Raw genomic sequence first — 17420 nt, 5'->3', positions numbered from 1 at the left:
TTAGTTGACACAGCTTCAGGCTATAAGTACCTTTCCTTCATGGAACCTTACTCGGAATACAATCAAATCCCAATCGACATACCCGACCTGGAAAAAACCTTGTTCATAACCCCAAAGGCAAACTACTACTATGTCATAATGCCTTTCAGACTAACGAATGCAGGGGCTACGTATCAGTAGCTAATGAATAAAGTATTTTCCACCCATATAGGAAAACTAATGGAAGTTTATGTGGATGACCTACTCTTTAAAACACAAGAGGACAAGGCACTGCTATCCAACCTCTCCGAGGTGTTTTCCACCATAAGAAAACACGGGATGAGATTAGACCCCATGAAATGTACCTTTGCAGTGGAAGCTGGGAAGATCCTAGGGTTCATGGTGACCTAAAGGGACATAGAAGCGAACCCAGACAAGAGTCAGGATATACTTAACATGAAAGGCCCGACCTGCGTGAAAGAAGTACAACATCTGAATAGAAGACTAATAGCCCTATGCAGGTTCTTACCTGGGCTAACCTTAAGGCCACTCCCTTTCTACTCAATCCTAAGAAATTGAAAACAATTCGAGTGGACCACAGAGTGCGAAAAGGCCTTCCAAGACTTCAAAGCATTCCTGTGGCAACCACCCATTCTCACCTGACCTATCAAAGGTGAATAACTTATGCTGTATCTGGTAGTCAACAATCAAGTAATAGCAACAGCCCTAGTCCGGGAAGACAAAAAAGAGCAACAGTGCGTCTACTTCGTCAGCAAATCGATACAAGGGGCTGAGCTGAAATATCAGAAGATAGTAAAATTCTCTTATGCCCTCATCCTCACCTCTCGAAAGATACACCCATACTTCCACGCCCAAACAATCAAGGTCCGCACAAATTAGCCCATGAAGCACATTCTGCAGAAGACAGACCTAGCAGGGAGAATCCTACAATGGGCAGTAGAACTGTCCGAGTTTGATCTTTAGTACGAAACTCGAACAACTATTAAGTCACAGTATTTAGCTGACTTCATCGCTGAATATGCCGATAGCCCGGAAGAGCCCATCGCATGGAGCCTATACGTCGACGACTCGTCAAACAAAGCCAGAAGTGACGCGGGCGTCATACTAGAAAGTGACCAAGGGACTCGAATAGAACTATCCTTGAAATTTGAATTCCTTGCCTCTATCAACCAGTCAGAATATGAAGCCCTACTGGCTTTCCTGAAACTGGCCATGGAAGTCGTAGCGGAAAGAATAACAGTCTTTAGCGATTCACATGTTGTCACCTCACAAATCAATGGGAACATGTAGGCCAAAGACCCCACTATGAAAAGGTATCTGGACAGAACCCTGGAAGAACTCGATTACTTTAAAAAAAATGAGGTTTGGGACATAACTCGGGAACACAATGCCCGGGCAAATGCTCTCTCAAAGCTAGCCAGCACCTAACCAGGAGAGAATAATAGGAGCCTCATCCAAGAGACCATACAATCCCCATCAATCTCAAAGGAGGAGAAGGTACTAAACATATCTAATCAACACTTAGGGTGGATGACCCCATAGTCAGCTACCTTAAATACGAGATCCTCCCCCCAGATGAGAAGGAAGCAAAAAAGCTAAAAAAGGAAGCGCAAAACTACACTTTGGTCCATGATGTCCTATTCAAAAGAGGGTTCTCAACACCTCTCCTAAAATGCTTCCCGACCTCCGGCACGAAGGAAGTCTTAGAAGACGTTCATAGTGGCATGTGAGGAAATCACCTGAGAGCTCTAGCCTTAGCCAAGAAAGTGATCCGAGCCGGCTTCTTTTAGCCGACTTTGCAAAAGGAGGCCGCCGAGTTCGTCATAACATGCCCTCCTTGCCAAAAACACACCAACTTTCACGTATCACTCCCTGAAGAGCACATCAGCGTCACCTCACCTTGGCCTTTTGCAAAATGGGGACTCGACCTCCTAGGACCATTCCTACTAGGATCAGGCCAAGTAAAATATCTCATAGTAGGGGTCGATTACTTCACTAAGTGGATTGAAGCAGAGCCCTTAGCCACCATAACCACTCAGAAAAGTCATAAATTCTTGTACAAAAACATTGTCACAAGGTTTGGAGTTTCCCACTCCATCACCACGTACCACGATACTCAATTTACTGATTCGAGCTTTAAGAACTTGGTGGCCGACTTAAAGATTAAATACCAGTTCACATCGGTGGAACACCCGCAGGCCAACGGGCAAGCCAAAGCTGCAAATAAAGTCGTACTGGCCAGGCTAAAATGCCGACTAAAAGACGCAAAGCAAACTTGGGCTGATGAGCTCCCCTAAGTACTATGGGCGTATCAGACAACCCCACATTCCACAACGAGGGAATCACCATTCTGACTTTCCTATGGAATGGAGACAATGATCCCCATCGAAGTAAAAGAAAGGTCACCTAGGGTCATGTTCTATAATGATGAACTCAACCCACAGGCCTAAATAGAAGAGCTCGACCTGCTCCCAGAAGTTCGAGAGAGAGCTCAGATTAGAGAGGAATTTCTAAAGCGTCGAATGGCTCTAAGGTACAACCAAAAGGTAATCAAGAGAAGCTTTGTTGCCAATGACCTCAACCTACTCCGAAATGATATTGGGACACAAAAGTCGGGTGAAGAAAAGTTGGTAGCAAACTGGAAAGGGCCATACAGTGTAACTGAAGTCCTAGGTAAGGGTTACTACAAGGTGTCCGACCTCCATGGGCGGGAGCACCCGAGGTTCTGGAACGCCTGTAACCTAAAAAAATATTATAGTTAGAAAGCCTTGAACCAAGGTGCACTCTTTTTTCCCAATAATAAAGGTTTTTTAATGAGGCACCGGGACAAGGCTCAGGAGCACTCGTGCCTTTACTAACCGCTTCTATAAAAAGATGGTACGCTTTAATAAAATTTCTCTATGTTTATCTCGACCTAAAAAGTTTCCTATCTCAAATGCATTAATTTATGCTCGAGAAAACGCAAAAAGTCATTGCCCGACCTAAATATCGTCGGCAAGCCGAAGCGACGAGGCTTAAATTAATGTAGGAAGTTACACAAACGACTCGTAGAAAGCAACCCCCAACAGGTCGGATAAAAAATAGTCGTAAAAGTAACTTGATAAAAGCCCGATCCCACAAAGTCGGACCCAAGAATAAAAGGAAACTAGGACATACAAACAACTTCCACCATTCCGCCTAACAAGAAGGAGCCACACCCGAGAAGGGATCGACAATGTAAAGTCGGATAACAAGGAGTAGACTCCAGCAAACCTTGGAGAACAACACAAAGCACACATAACACTACTTAAAAGGTTGTTAGCATAACTAAAAATAAAAGTGTTCAAAAACATGCACAAAACAAATGTTGAACACTACTTAGAAAGTTGTCAACACAACTAAAAGTAAAAGTGTCCAAAAACATTCACAATGCAAGTGTTAAACACCACTCAAAGTTGTGAAGAATGACCAAAGGAACACGCAAAACAGTTGCAAAACAAGTCCTAGGTATTACTTGGAAAGTTGTTAAAAAAACAACTAAAAATAAAAGTTAAGTGTTCAAAAGGACTGCTAAGCTATTACAAAATAGGAGCGTCAATTAAGATCCACAAGTCGGGTCATCACAAGAGCGAGTTTAAACAACAATCATAAGGGGTCAAGCTTCTCCCCAGACACAGCATCCGCAGCTGGAGGCGAAGGAGGAATCGTTGAAATTGGGATGGCATCGACGATCTCAAGAGAAGCGCCAAGAGTGACAACCTCCAGATCATCCGCAGAACGGACCTCCTGAGCCGATGAAATCGGGCCGGACAGGGCCTTAGGGTCGGGCGTTGGAATCTCATCCTCATCTGGAGCAGGAACAATCTTCCCCTCAACCATAATATTAACCATTCTAAAAAGGGTAAGGTCAAGATTGGGAGCCAAAACATGAACTTGACCCTTCAGATTTTCATAGATTTCGGCCATCCCCTTCACCACATGGCCCTAAAGCTCAGCATAATCATCATAAGCCGATTGAAGCTTCTTGGTGCGCATACGCAAACCCCACACTTCCGTACAGGCAGTACGAGCAAGTGCACTGGGTCGTCCAAGTAATACCTGAGCGAGTCATGGTCGATCCCACGAGGATTGTGGCTTGAAGCAAGCTATGGTTGTCTTGCAGGTCTTAGTCAGGTAGAATCAAAAGGTTTATGTTTAAATGCAGTTTGATTGTGAAATTGAAAGGGGTAAAACAAATTGGAATAACTATAGGAATTATATGAAGGGAATAGAGTTTAGAGTTGGAGTTGCTTTGTCTTTCTGAAGTAACTCTGGTACTACTGCTCTCCTTGCTTGTGAGTGATTTCTTCAATGACAGGCTGTATGTGATTGACACTGGTTTGAACAGCTGCCAATACTCCTCCAGATCTGAACTCTAGGTTTAGTGTGGATCCATCTCTACTTGAGGGTGAAGTTCCTGCAGGCTATTCTCCTTAATGATCCTACTCAAAACGCCACAGACAAGGTCGGATCTTCCGGATCAGAAAATGTTGCATCTTTGGATTCTAGCCTCTACCACAGAGACCCTAATCTCCCCAAAAATTTGCTGAACTAATGTCTCGAAAAGTCCCCAACGAAGTCGTGGATTAGCCGTCTGAGAGATGTATATTCAAGCTGTTGGTCGTCCTTGTCCGGTGAAAGATGCATTCTGACCCAAGTAGACGCGAGTGTTTGTTAGGCACGTTCGTCTTAATGTAATAAACAGAGCTAATTGGTTAGATCATCCTATTCACCACGATGAAGTATGAATATACATCTTAGAATTAATCAAATACAGATCGAAGAGAAACAGTAGTACTTTTATTAATTCATAGGACTCAATAGGGCTCCTCCCCTCAACCTAGGAGGTTTAGAAACTCATACTGAAAGGAAACTACAATGTAAAACATGTATGATGGTAAAAGTTTAGTAAAAGTGTGTGTATAACATGAATTAAGTCCCGGAAATACTAAACAGATGACTAATAAGGGTAAAACAGTCTATTTAGTGCCAAAATTCACTTCTGGGGCCCATTTGGTGAGTGTTTGGGCGGAGCTTTGATGAGATTCACGTGCTATGAGGCCCCTTGGGTGTGTAACGTCAGCTAGGGGATCCTCTCTGGGCCTTTGGACGCGGGCTCTGCTCTTTGGGCGCTGGATGCCTGGAAGGGGGCAGGAAGCTGGTGTTGGACGCCAGTTTTGGGCCTTCTAATCCGAAGCAAAGTATGGAATATTATATATTGTTGGAAAGTTCTGAAAGTCAGCTTTCCATAGCCATTAAAAATGCTCCATTTGGACTTCTGTACCTCCAGAAAAGTTCTTTCGAATGCAGGCAAGTCAGATCCGGACAGCATCTGCAGTGCTTTTCTGTCTCTGAATCAAACTTCTGCTCCATCTCCTCAATTTCAGCCAGAAATTTCCTGAAATTGCCCAAAAACACAAAAACTCATAGTAGAATCCAAAAATATAATTTTAACACTAAAACCTATAAAAACTTAATAAAAGATAAATAAAAACTACTAAAAACTATATGAAAATGATGTCAAAAAGCGTATAAAATATCCGCTCATCACTTCTCCTTCGCATTAAACAACTCCCCATAAGTACGAGAGTAGCTCTCCTGAGCCCTTTTCTTCATCTCCTCTGCCACCTTTGACGATGCCTCCACCTTATTTGCCCGAGCTTTCGCCTTTTCTAGATCCAACTCCAACTTAACACTTTTTTTCTCCTATTCAGACTTTAAGCCATTCAACCTCTCCACATCAGCCACGACAGGCTCCAGAAATACATTGGTAGCACTGATAGGAGACTTCTTAAACTCCTTGGCAATGGTTGTGCTCAAACCAGCCATCCAAATACAATTTCGAGCTATGTACTGAAGATGGTTGAGGATAGACACATCATCGATAGACGCAAAGCTGTATGGCAGAATGTGCTCCTCACTCCAAGCAAATCCATCAAAATCTTTATCATTAATATTATGTCCCACAGTTTTCTGCTTTTTGGGGGCAGGATCCGAAGAGGTCGGAGATTAAGATGCGCTCGAGCTCGTCATAAGGGGATCAGGGGGAATCAAATGAATGCCAGGAGTGAGCATGACCTGCCTCTGACCCTGAGGACCCGAACTCGGCTTCATGGGAGGAAGTTGTGAAGAACCCTCACCAGCTCCCTTTCTCTGAAGGTTCTGGGTAGCCACAGTCTTATTGGTCTTACGTAGGAACTTTATGGACGTGTAACCCGAAGCCATCTCTGAAAAATAACAAGAATCACTAAAGGAACAAATACAAGGAAAGAAAGACATAACAAGAGGTCGGGTATTTGATGTAAGAATAAATGTTGATCTAGAATTTTTAAAAAATAGACTCTCGTTACAAGTATAGTCCAAATCGGCAATGGATTCTCACTCAAAGTTTTACTCAAAAGGGTTTTTACAATCAACACAAAATAACCGGGAGTTTTAAATCCCAGGTCATTTTTCCTAAGAATTGCAATTAAGTGCTCAATTATTGGCTATGAGGGATAATAGGTTGTGATTGTAAGTGACAAGAAAATTAAGAGGCAAGAAATTAAATAAGCATGGAAGGAAATTAAAACTCAAAGCAATTAAATCAAAAATGGAAATTATATGACAAAAAGGACTATTGGCAAGGATTAGAGAATTGAGAATTCCTATCTTAGTCATGAACCACAAACATTGTAATTGCATAGAATTAATCCCAATTAGTCTATCCTAACATCGAGGATAAGTCAAAAGGGCATAATTGATCTCAATCCATAAGTCCTAGTTAACTCACTAATTACTTAGTGAGCGTCAATGGAAACCAAACCAACTAACAATCCTAACACAATGTAGAATGGACATCCATAACTCAAGTTCACTTAATTACCAAATTCCTAACCAAGAGTGTGAGAAACTATATAAAAGCTAAAAGATACATTTTATCAATCACCTAGCATGCATAAAAGAAAAATATCATAAATTGCAATAAAAATAAAATCTATACTACCAATTGCAATAAAATGATAATAACTCAAGTAGCATCAAAGAAACATAAAACATTAAAATTGCATTAATCAAACCAAAATTGACAAGAGTATTCATAAACTAAAAATGACAAAATTCAGAAAATGACAAAAGAAATTAAGAAAATCAAGACAAGAAAGCATAGATACATAAATGAAACTATATTAAAACAAGAATTAAAATCTGAAATTAAAAAGAAACTAAGACAAAAACCCTAAATTCTAGAGAGAAGGTGGAGCTTCTCTCTCTAGAAAAACTAAGCCAAAACATGTAAAAACCTAAACCTAATTGCTTGCCCCTTCATCCTTCTTCAATTTGACTTGAAATAACTTCAGAAATGAGTTGGAGTGGGCTTTGGATGCCCAAAAATCGCTGCCCAGCGAGTTGCAATTAATGAAATCACGTTCCAGGACTTGTGCATACGCATACTTGCTGATTTTCTTCCTGTTCCTACGCACAAGTGTGTGCATACGCACACCCAAACTCCATGTCCAGTATGGACATATACATATCATTTTGAAGCATCGGATGTTAGCTTTCCAATGCCGTCGATACCGCATCATTTGGACCTCTACAGCTCAGGTTATAATCAATTTAGTGTGAAGAGGTTAGGATTGACAGCTTTGCAAGTCTTTCATTTCTTGAATTTTTCCACTTTGCATGCTTTCCTTCAACTTCTTCAATACATTCTTGTCTTCAAAACCTTAAATCACTCAAACAAACATATCAAAGCATCAAATGGGAGAAAAGTGAATTAAAATTGGCAATTTCAAGCATAAAAAGGATGTTTTTCACAATTAAGCACAATTAGGAGAGAATTCACAAAAGTATGCGATTTCAATGAATAAATGCGAGAAAATTCAATGAAATCTACCTAATTAAAGCAAATAAATACCATGAAATGTGGATTCATCACATTTCCACACTTAAACAATAGCATGTTCTCATGCTATACCAAAGGAAGACAAGAAGGGGAATCAACAATTATTCAATGTAACTATCTATATGCAATCTATCTATATGTATGTAACTATTCTACCTTATACTATCTATCTATATGCATTTGGTTAGTCCAAATAAATCAATTTCCAAGAAAGCATCTATATCAAGCAGTGGCAAGACAATCATGTCCAAATCACATTCTCAATTGAATTGAGTCATATAAAATAATTTAACAAACTTGCAAGATAACAATGATCATAGGTGAAAATATGGAGTTGAGTAATTGAACCCTCACCAGATATGTATATGCACTCTAGTCGCTCAAGTGTCTAGGGTCAATCCACTCAATTCTCCTCTAATCATGCTTTCTAAAGTTTGTTCTTTCTCTAACCAATCAACAAAAATCTAATGTACATATGCAAAAATCATGAGATCTTTTTAAGGTTGTAATAAAGCTAAGGGTAAGGGTAAGGATATATATATATATATATATATATATATATATGGCTAAGTGAGCTTGAATTTGAATCTTTAATTAACCTAAGTTATCACCTAGTACATACACAACCTATAAAATTCTAATGTCTAGCTTAGCTACCCATAATCTCACTTTTACATATACACACACTCATGCATCAAATTCAATCCCATCACATATACATTGATTATTATTGAATTTCATATTGGGATAATTTTGTCCCTTTTTTTTTTACATCATATATATATCAACTCATCAACGCATATGGTTTTTATAATATTACATGAGCATGTACCCAAATTCCCAATATTTTTCAACAAAGAATAAAACACATTTTTATCTACCAAAATTTCCAAATCTTTCCCACACTTAGTTGACACACACACCCACTATCCTAAGCTAACCAAAGATTTAAATAGGAAGATTAATTATTTTCCGCTTAAGGTTAGTGATGGCAATATAAAAAACAAAAGAGGATTATAAAGGCTCAAAATGGCAAACAAAGGTAAATAAAATGGTAGGCTATTTGAGTTAAGTGAGCTATAAAGAAGTGATGGCCTCAATCACATAAATGCTTAAATATACATTAAACAATGGATATATAGAATTAAATAAACCAAAGATTGCAATCACAGAGAACAGTAACACACAAGAATGAAACACACAAGAATGAAATAAGTAGTCAAATGATGTGGCCACACAATAAGGCTCAAAACTCACAAGTTGTGTGCTCTTTAACTCAAAAACCATATTCCACAATGCATAAATCATGCAAGTTTCAATGAAAATTTTTAACTCAAATCAATTTGAATTTTCAATGGCTTATATACAAAAAGTAAGCTTCTTGAAAATTTCATTAATTGACTAACTTATTCTATATATGTATATAATGTATGATTAGATGGAAAAGGTAAAAAGCCCTAAGTTTAATTCCTAATTCCAATCCAACCAAAATAGCAAGTTTATAGGATATCAAACTAGGTGCAATCATCACATCATCCCAAATCACAATTATAATTAAAAACGAAAAAAAAAACATATGTAAAAGCCAAGATTAAAAGAAGATGTAAAAATATGCATAACTACAATATAATACTAGGTTATGTACAAACAAAATGAAAAAGTGCAATAAGGTAAGTAAAAAGTAATATAAAAAGGTTTTCAAAAAGATAAAATATATACAACACAACTAAAAAGCATAATAACAATAAAAACTGAACTACAAGTGTTCAGAAATGAAATTGTCACCCAAAATATGCTTGTTGAAGTTGCACAGCCTCCCCACACTTAAGATGTAGCCCCGTTCTCGATGCTCAGATCAAGCGGAGTGGAAAGAATCGTCGCTACCATCGGCTGGGGGTTCTTGTGCCTCCTCCGGCTCATGATGCTGGGCCTCCTTCTCCTCAGAATGATCGGATGGAATGTTCGGCTTAGGTGGAATGTCGGTGCTGCTGGAGAAAATGATTCTTCTCAACTGAACAGAAGCAGAAAACTGAATCACAAAACAGTATACATATGAAGTGAACAAATGATGTAAATTTGAATGGAAGCATACTTGAGATTCAAGTTAAAAGCAAACAGAAGTAACTTCCAATCAAATTAAGTAATCTAAGATAGCTGACTTGCTTGTTTATCAAAGATAAAGAGAAGAAAGGAGAATTATTGCTATGCACGAAGAAAAAGAAAACAGTTAAAAAGTTAAAAGAAAAGTTAGGTGAAATGGAAAAAGAAAGTTAAAAGTTAAGTGACGAGGAAGAAAAACATTAGTTGAAAAAGAAAAAGAAAAGTTAAGAGTTAGGTGAAGAAAAAGAAAACAATTAGTTGAAAAAGAAAAACAAAGGTTAAAAGTTATATGAAGAAAAAGAAAAAGTTAGTTGAAAAAGGGAAGAAAAGTCAAATGTTAGGTGCATAGTAAAAACATTCCTTAATTCCAAAAAGTTTTCAAAGTTTCAAAACAAGCAAGTTTATATTAACTTCTCAACAATTCAAGATGCCAAAATAAGTAATGCAAATGTATGTGTAGAGCACATAATCAAGTAGGTATCATCACAAGCAATTGGCATAAGTAAAAACAATATGGTGTTGACAAAGTAAAAAATATTGAGAAACAAGTTAACCAAGGAATATTCAAACACCAAATTCCAATGAGGCATGAAAGTCACAAGGTTGAGACAAGAGTTGAAAACTTCATGCCCTATGTGACTCAAGGCAATTTAGGCAAAGAGAAAAGGAATCAACTTAGTCACATAGGAAAAAGAAATCTTCAACCATGTGAGAGCATGTAAAAGAGGCTTTTCCTTTAAAAGAATTTCAAGTTTGTGGTCAATTTAAAAATTCATTCAAAACTCATTCAAAGCTCAAGAATAATATACAATTTAAAACAAGCAAGGAAGTTAAGGCATTGACCAAAACTTGCAAGGGAGTCCTTGAGGAAATTTCCAAAACATTTTTAGCAACCAAGATCTATTGACACAGAATTCCATCAATTAGAATCTTGTTGCACCAAGTAAAATAATATCATTTAATAAAACAAGGTTAGGAAAAATCCTACAGCATTTCAACAGTAAATTGGTCTATTTTCCAATTTCAATCAATCAATTCAGATTTCCTATGAATGCTTTAATAATTAAATTCACAAAATTCATATATGTTTTCAAAGGAAATCAAAAAGTGAGCCAAAATACAGCAAGAACAAAAATATAGCACCAAAACAATGAAAGATTTAACAAGCAGGCAATCTGAATTCAAACACTCAAACATAAAAGAATCCAATGATTAGGTTCAAATTGGAACAACAAGAAAAATACAACACCAAAATAGCAGAAAGGCATAAAGATAATGGACTCAGTCAGTATTTGTTCCATTGAATTCAACTTGCAAATACCATTCCAAGACAATAACCATTTCACTTGCAAGCAGCATGAATTCAAGAAATTACTTATAACTAAATCCAACAATGAAATAAAACTTCAGCAGCAATCAAATTGAATTCATAACAGCCCTCAGCAAGAATCAAGCAACAAAAACATTACGCAACGTCAAGAAACCAATTGAGTACAAAGGCAAGGCATCACCAGCAACAACCAACCAAATTTCAGATACAAAATTAACCATTCTGAACAGCAGCAGTAAACAAAAACAAACCTAAATCAACTATCCACACCAGATTCTCTAACCACCTAATAAACTAAGCATGCATAAACTAACTAAACTAAGCTAAACAAACTAACTAATCATCCTTAATCAAACAGAAATAAAGAAAAAGAAAAAAGGAATTGGAAACCTAGAAGGAAGGAATGGAACAGAGGTGGGGAAGGCAAGCACTGGAAGTGTGTGGGGGCAGCAGCGGAATTGGCCGGACTGCTGGTGGTGCTGGCGCAGCTAGCTTCCCTGGGGTCCAGTGAAATGGAAACAGGGGACATGTCCTGTACCCGCTCTCGCAGGAAGTGGAAGGGGGAAACAGAGAGAAGGGGATGGTTGTGAGTGGAGGTTAGGTGGTGCGGGTTTTGACCGCACTGGTGATGACGCGGCTGGGCGGGGTGGTTGAGACTGGAGGTTGAAACAGGTCGACGAGGAAGGGAAGGTTGCGATGTGATTCGACGCTGAGAAGAGACGCGAGTGGGAGAAGAGGGTCGCGGGGTTTTGGTTCGAGGCTGACGGTGATGGTTGGCAGAGTTAGGGTTCGGAGAGGGGGTAGTGATGGGTCGGGACACCGGTAAGGACGCTGTGGCGAAGGCTGGGTGTAGGGCTTGGGAACGGGCAAGAGAGAAGGGTTAAGAAAAGAGGAAGAAGTGATGGGGTGAAAGGACGGCGGCTCGGTGGTTTCCGGTGGTAAGGAGCAGCGGTTGAGGTTGATGGTGGTGGTAGTGGAGGTGGTGGAAAGAAATTGAAACGGAAGAAGAGAAGAGGAATTAACATTGGGAAAGAGAAGAGGGAAATTGAGGTGCAAAGGGTCTTAGGGCTCGCAACAGAAGGGGGGGTGGGGATTTTTCGCATTCGTGCGTACGCACCAAGATGATGTGTGTACACATTCATGTGTATAGGGTTATCGGGCGTACGCACTATACTGTGCGAGCCCCGCGGGCAGAGGCCTTGAATTGAATTGTGTGCACGCAGCTATGTGTGCTCACGCACATGTGACCTCTTTTTATTGTTTTAAAAGAGTTTCGTTTAACATTTCAGTATGCATATAAACAAAAATAATAAAAATATGCAACTATTCGTATTAAACTTTAAAATTAACCCAAAAGTTTTTTTTCAAATTAAAATCATTGGACTATTCAAATTACTTGTAATATGCATAAACAAAAATCTACCAAAACTATTTCAACCATCCAAAAACTAGTTAAAAATTTTAAACATGCAATTCAAGACAAAAAGGCAATTTAAAACAAAATTATTAACTACTCACATATGCATTTTAAAACAAAAACTTATGAAAGCAAGCTAACAACCAAGAGACATATTTACAAGCAAAAACAAGCAACCAATCAAAAGCAAACTATTCACATATTAACAATAGCCAACAATGTAACACCATTGAAACTCTCCGGCAACAGCACCAAAAACTTGATGTAAGAATTAATATTGATATAGAATTTCACAAAAATAGAATCTCGTTGCAAGTATACTCCAAATTGACAATGGATTCTCAATCAAAGTTTAATTCAAAAGGGTTGTCACAATGAACGCAAAATAACCAGGAGTTTTAAATCTCGGGTCGTTCTCCCTAGGAATTGCAATTAAGTGCTCAATTATTGGCTATAAGGGATATGAGGTTGTGATTGTAAGTGACAAGAAAATTAAAAGGCAAGAAATTAAATAAGCATGCAAGGAAATTAAAACTCAAAGCAATTAAATAAAAAATGAAAATTAAGTGACAAAAAGGACTCTTGGCAAGGATTGGAGAATTGAGGATTCCTACCCTAGTCATGGATCACAAACATGGTAATTGCGTAGAATTCATCCCAATTAGTCTATCCTAACATCGAAGATAAGTCAAAAGGGCATAATTGATCTCAATCTATAAGTCCTAGTCAACTCAATAATTACTTTGTGAAAGACTAGCGTTAATGGAAACCAAACTAACTAACAATCCTATCACAATGAAGAATGGACATCCATAACTCAAGTTCACTTACATACCCAATTCCTAACCAAGAGTATGAAAAACTATACAAAAGGTAAAAGAGACATTTTATCAAACACCTAGCATGCATAAAAGGAAAAATATGATAAATTACAATAAAAATAAAATCTATACTACCAATTGAATAAAATGATAATAACAACTCAAATAGCATCAAAGAAATATAAAACATTAAAATTGCATTAATGAAACCAAAATTGACAAGAGTATTCATAAACTGAAAATGACAAAATTGAGAAAATGACAAAAAAATTAAGATAAAGACAAGAAAGCATAGAAACATAAATAAAACAACATTAAAACTGGAATTAAAATATGAAATTAAAAAGAAACTAAGACATAAACCCTGAATTCTAGAGAGAATGGTGAGCTTCTCTCTCTAGAAAAACTAAGCCAAAACATGTAAAAACCAAAACCTAATTGCTCCCCCGTTTATCCTTCTTCAATTTGGCTTGAAATAGTTTCATAAATGAGTTGGATTGGGCTTTGGAAGCCCAAAAATCGCTGCCAGCGAGTTGCAATAAATGAAGTCACATGTCAGGACTTGTGCGTACGCACAGGTGTGTACGTATGCATACTTATTTATTTTCTTTTTGTGCATATACAAACCCAAACTCCATGTCCACTATTGACATATGCATATCATTTTGAAGCCCCGGATGTTAGCTTTCCAATGCCGCGGGAACCGCCTCAGTTGGACCTCTATAACTCAAGTTATGATCAATTTAGTGCGAAGAGGTTGGGATTGACAGCTTTGCAAATCCTTCATTTCTTGAATTCTTCCACTTTGCATGCTTTCCTTTCACTTCTTCAAGCCATTCTTGCCTTCAAAACCTTAAATCACTCAAATAAACATATCAAGGCATCGAATGGGAGAAAAGTGTATTAAAATTTGCAATTTTAAGCATAAAAAGCATGTTTTTCACAATTAAGCACAATTAGGAGAGAATTCACAAAAGCATGCTATTTCAATGAATAAATACAAGAAAAGTCAATGAAATACACCTAATTAAAGCAAATAAATAGTATGAAATATGGATTCATTAGTATTACCTAACTCGGATGGGAGATGGCTGGGGTCCCCCATGAATTTCTTCGTATCTAAGTGAGGAGCTCGACCCTAGTGCTCTTCCAGGACCCCAAAAATGTTCTTCTCCACCTCATCTAAATTCTCTAAAGTATACTTAACTACCACTAAGTTCTCTTGCCACCAGAGGAGAAAGAGGGGCTCATCACTATTGTCCAAAAAGAAAGGATGAACATCCTCTACAGCTTGGACTTTAATTTGAAGTCGTGAAAGGAGTCATCAAAAATCGAAAATGCTTTCCTACCCTGGGTGGCTCTAAAAGAAATCCAGGATGCTTTTCTCTTATGCGACTCGGGCTTGGTTAAGACGAACTGGTACAAGAAAAGGCTAAGGGAAGGCCGAACACCTAGTTCTCGACATAGAATTTGAAAAATTTTCATAAACGCCCAGGAATTGGAGTGAAGCTGGGAGGGGGCTACGTTGCAGGTCCAAAGGATCTCAATCTCAAATTCGATAAAAGGGAGAGTGATGCCTAGTTTAGTGAAAAAGCAGTCATGAGCATAGAAGACAGGCGCTCAGAGCTACTTAAAGGTGGAAAACAAACCTTCTCCTCGGGATCAAGGGCAACTAGTTCATAATTTTTTTCATCCTCCCTATTATCATAAACCTATGAAATCTCCTAGACTGGTCAAAATACTCCCGATCTACCACCATCACGCAACACAGGACTACGGAATTTATCCAGTCAGTAAGGCCAGGGGAAACCTTTGAAGACATCTCTGTAAGGTCCCTACGAGACAAAAAGCTACACCTACAAGCACAACAATAAAGAAAACAAAAACCATCACTATAGAAATCTCGATCAGGGGCAAAAGAGATCGGGTAAAACCACCAAGTCAGGTAAAAGACATCATTCCCATTAAGAAAATGCTTAACTAACTAAAAGGTGCCCCCACCTCACAACATCAATATCACGACACAGCGACACCCTTTGGAGGCAACAGAAACATAAACAAGGCACAACTCAGAGACATGAATATCTCAAAAAGAACCCCTTAATATCAAGCGTATTATCCCAACAACAGCAATGCCAAAGTCGAAAAATGGAAGACAAGAGAAGTTAAATCACCAGAGACAGTCAAGACAAACAAAAGGCCTTTTCATAAGGAAGCTACAGAAAGCTCTCTTTTCGAATAAACAGACAAAAATAGGAAAACACTAACAATGTCCACCAACGACAAAGCAAGGCAAACATTCAATCGATCGTCTACTAGAAACTACTATTAAGCAAGTAAATAAAATAAAAAGATGAAATACCAACCTAAGGAGAAGAGTGCGTTAAGCAACAGCGACACAAATGTTCCTCTCCGAAAAAGAACAAATCCAGGAAACTAATAAAGAGAAATTCTTTAGTGTAAGGCGCAGTTGAACGGAAACAAAGAGAGAAATTTGAAAAGAAACGAAAGTAAGAGACGATGCAGAAAAAGAAAGAAGAAAAGAAAAAAGAAGAAGCGCCAAAACTTTTATAAACACCGAGAGAATGAAACGGCGAAGGAATAAAGGCCCAGTTAATGAGCCTTAAAAGCGCTTGCAGGAATCAAGGAAACTATCGCGAAACTAAGCTCCTTATTTAAAGCATAGAAACGTTTCAAATTTCAAAAAACCAACGAAGGGTCACCTGGCCGAGTTACCTCAAGGGAAATATCCAACAAAGACGAAGCCGCTCATACTCGAGCACGACTTATAAAAAGGTCGAAGCTCGAGTAGGGGCACTATTCATACCCTGTCCCAAGCTCTTACCCGAAACCCAGTATGGCAAAATGGCCGACCTCTAGGGAAGGCCCTTCAAACCTCTAGCCAACCTCTTCTAAGAGGCCGGACACGATCCAGAAATGACCAAGGCAAGGTCATTGCTTCTAGAAAGGTGGTAACCAATAGGATAAGGTCTTAACTGACTCCCAAAGATATAAGATAAGATAAGATTATCACCCTAAGAGAAGTCACCACTCTCTACTATAAATACACTGGAGCCCCCAGGTATAACTCACGTTCTAACCTACTTAAAACCTACCTAACGCCCTTGCCAACTTAAGCATTAGAGTCTCTTGCAGGTACTACTCCCCAACTTCCTCACGAGGAACTCGGAGCAGGCGGCACCTCGATGCCAGCAAATCAGACGCTGTCACTTGAAGGGATTCGGACTTGATGTTCAATCCCGATTCAACATTTTAGGTAACCCTCGAAACAATGTGTATGCTTAAGTTTTCTCTCTGTTGTAAAATGTGTCGAGCACTATATCCCATGAGTGTGTCGAGCATTATATCCCAAGAGTGTGACAGGTACTATATTCCAAGAGTGTGGGAGTACTTTACCCTAGGAAGTGTGATGGGCACTATATCCGGAGAGTGTAGCGAGCGCTATATCCCAAGAGTGTGGAGGCATGTCAAAGAGATGATATTCGGGGTAGCTGCTGGATGTGTCGGGTTCTGGTGATATAATCAACATGTGTGCTCATGGCCAGTAGGAAAGGCATGCATCATAAGCATCTGTTTGTTTTGTTTGCATTTGCATTACTTGGGTTTGCCTATTTGAATATCTATGCTTATTTGCTATATGTTCTACTTGCTGTAACTGCATTTTATCTATGTTTTCCTTGTTTGTATTGTTTGTCTGTGCAACTGAGAGGCCCCTTGTCTGGCGAAGGAGTGACGAGGGAAATTTGATCGGTGTTTCGGAGGGTTGAAGGAAGTAGGATTTGAAGGTTTAAGTTAGGGTTTGAGTTATAAACTTAAAAACCTTAGATT

General features: G+C 38.7%; 1 long non-coding RNA gene across 1 annotated transcript; it reads right to left on the bottom strand.

The window, feature by feature from the left end:
• Positions 1-7037: 7037 nt before the first annotated feature.
• On the bottom strand, positions 7038-12526 carry LOC107459357 (uncharacterized). Its single transcript, XR_001586273.3, has 3 exons — positions 11724-12526; positions 9689-9914; positions 7038-7723 (listed from the first exon to the last, which is right to left on the bottom strand). It is a non-coding gene; the product is annotated as an uncharacterized LOC107459357 (long non-coding RNA).
• Positions 12527-17420: the final 4894 nt, after the last annotated feature.

The sequence above is a fragment of the Arachis duranensis genome, chromosome 7 (genome assembly GCF_000817695.3).
Source record: "Arachis duranensis cultivar V14167 chromosome 7, aradu.V14167.gnm2.J7QH, whole genome shotgun sequence".
NCBI lineage: Eukaryota > Viridiplantae > Streptophyta > Magnoliopsida > Fabales > Fabaceae > Arachis > Arachis duranensis.
This window is presented reverse-complemented; position numbering and strand designations above follow the sequence as displayed.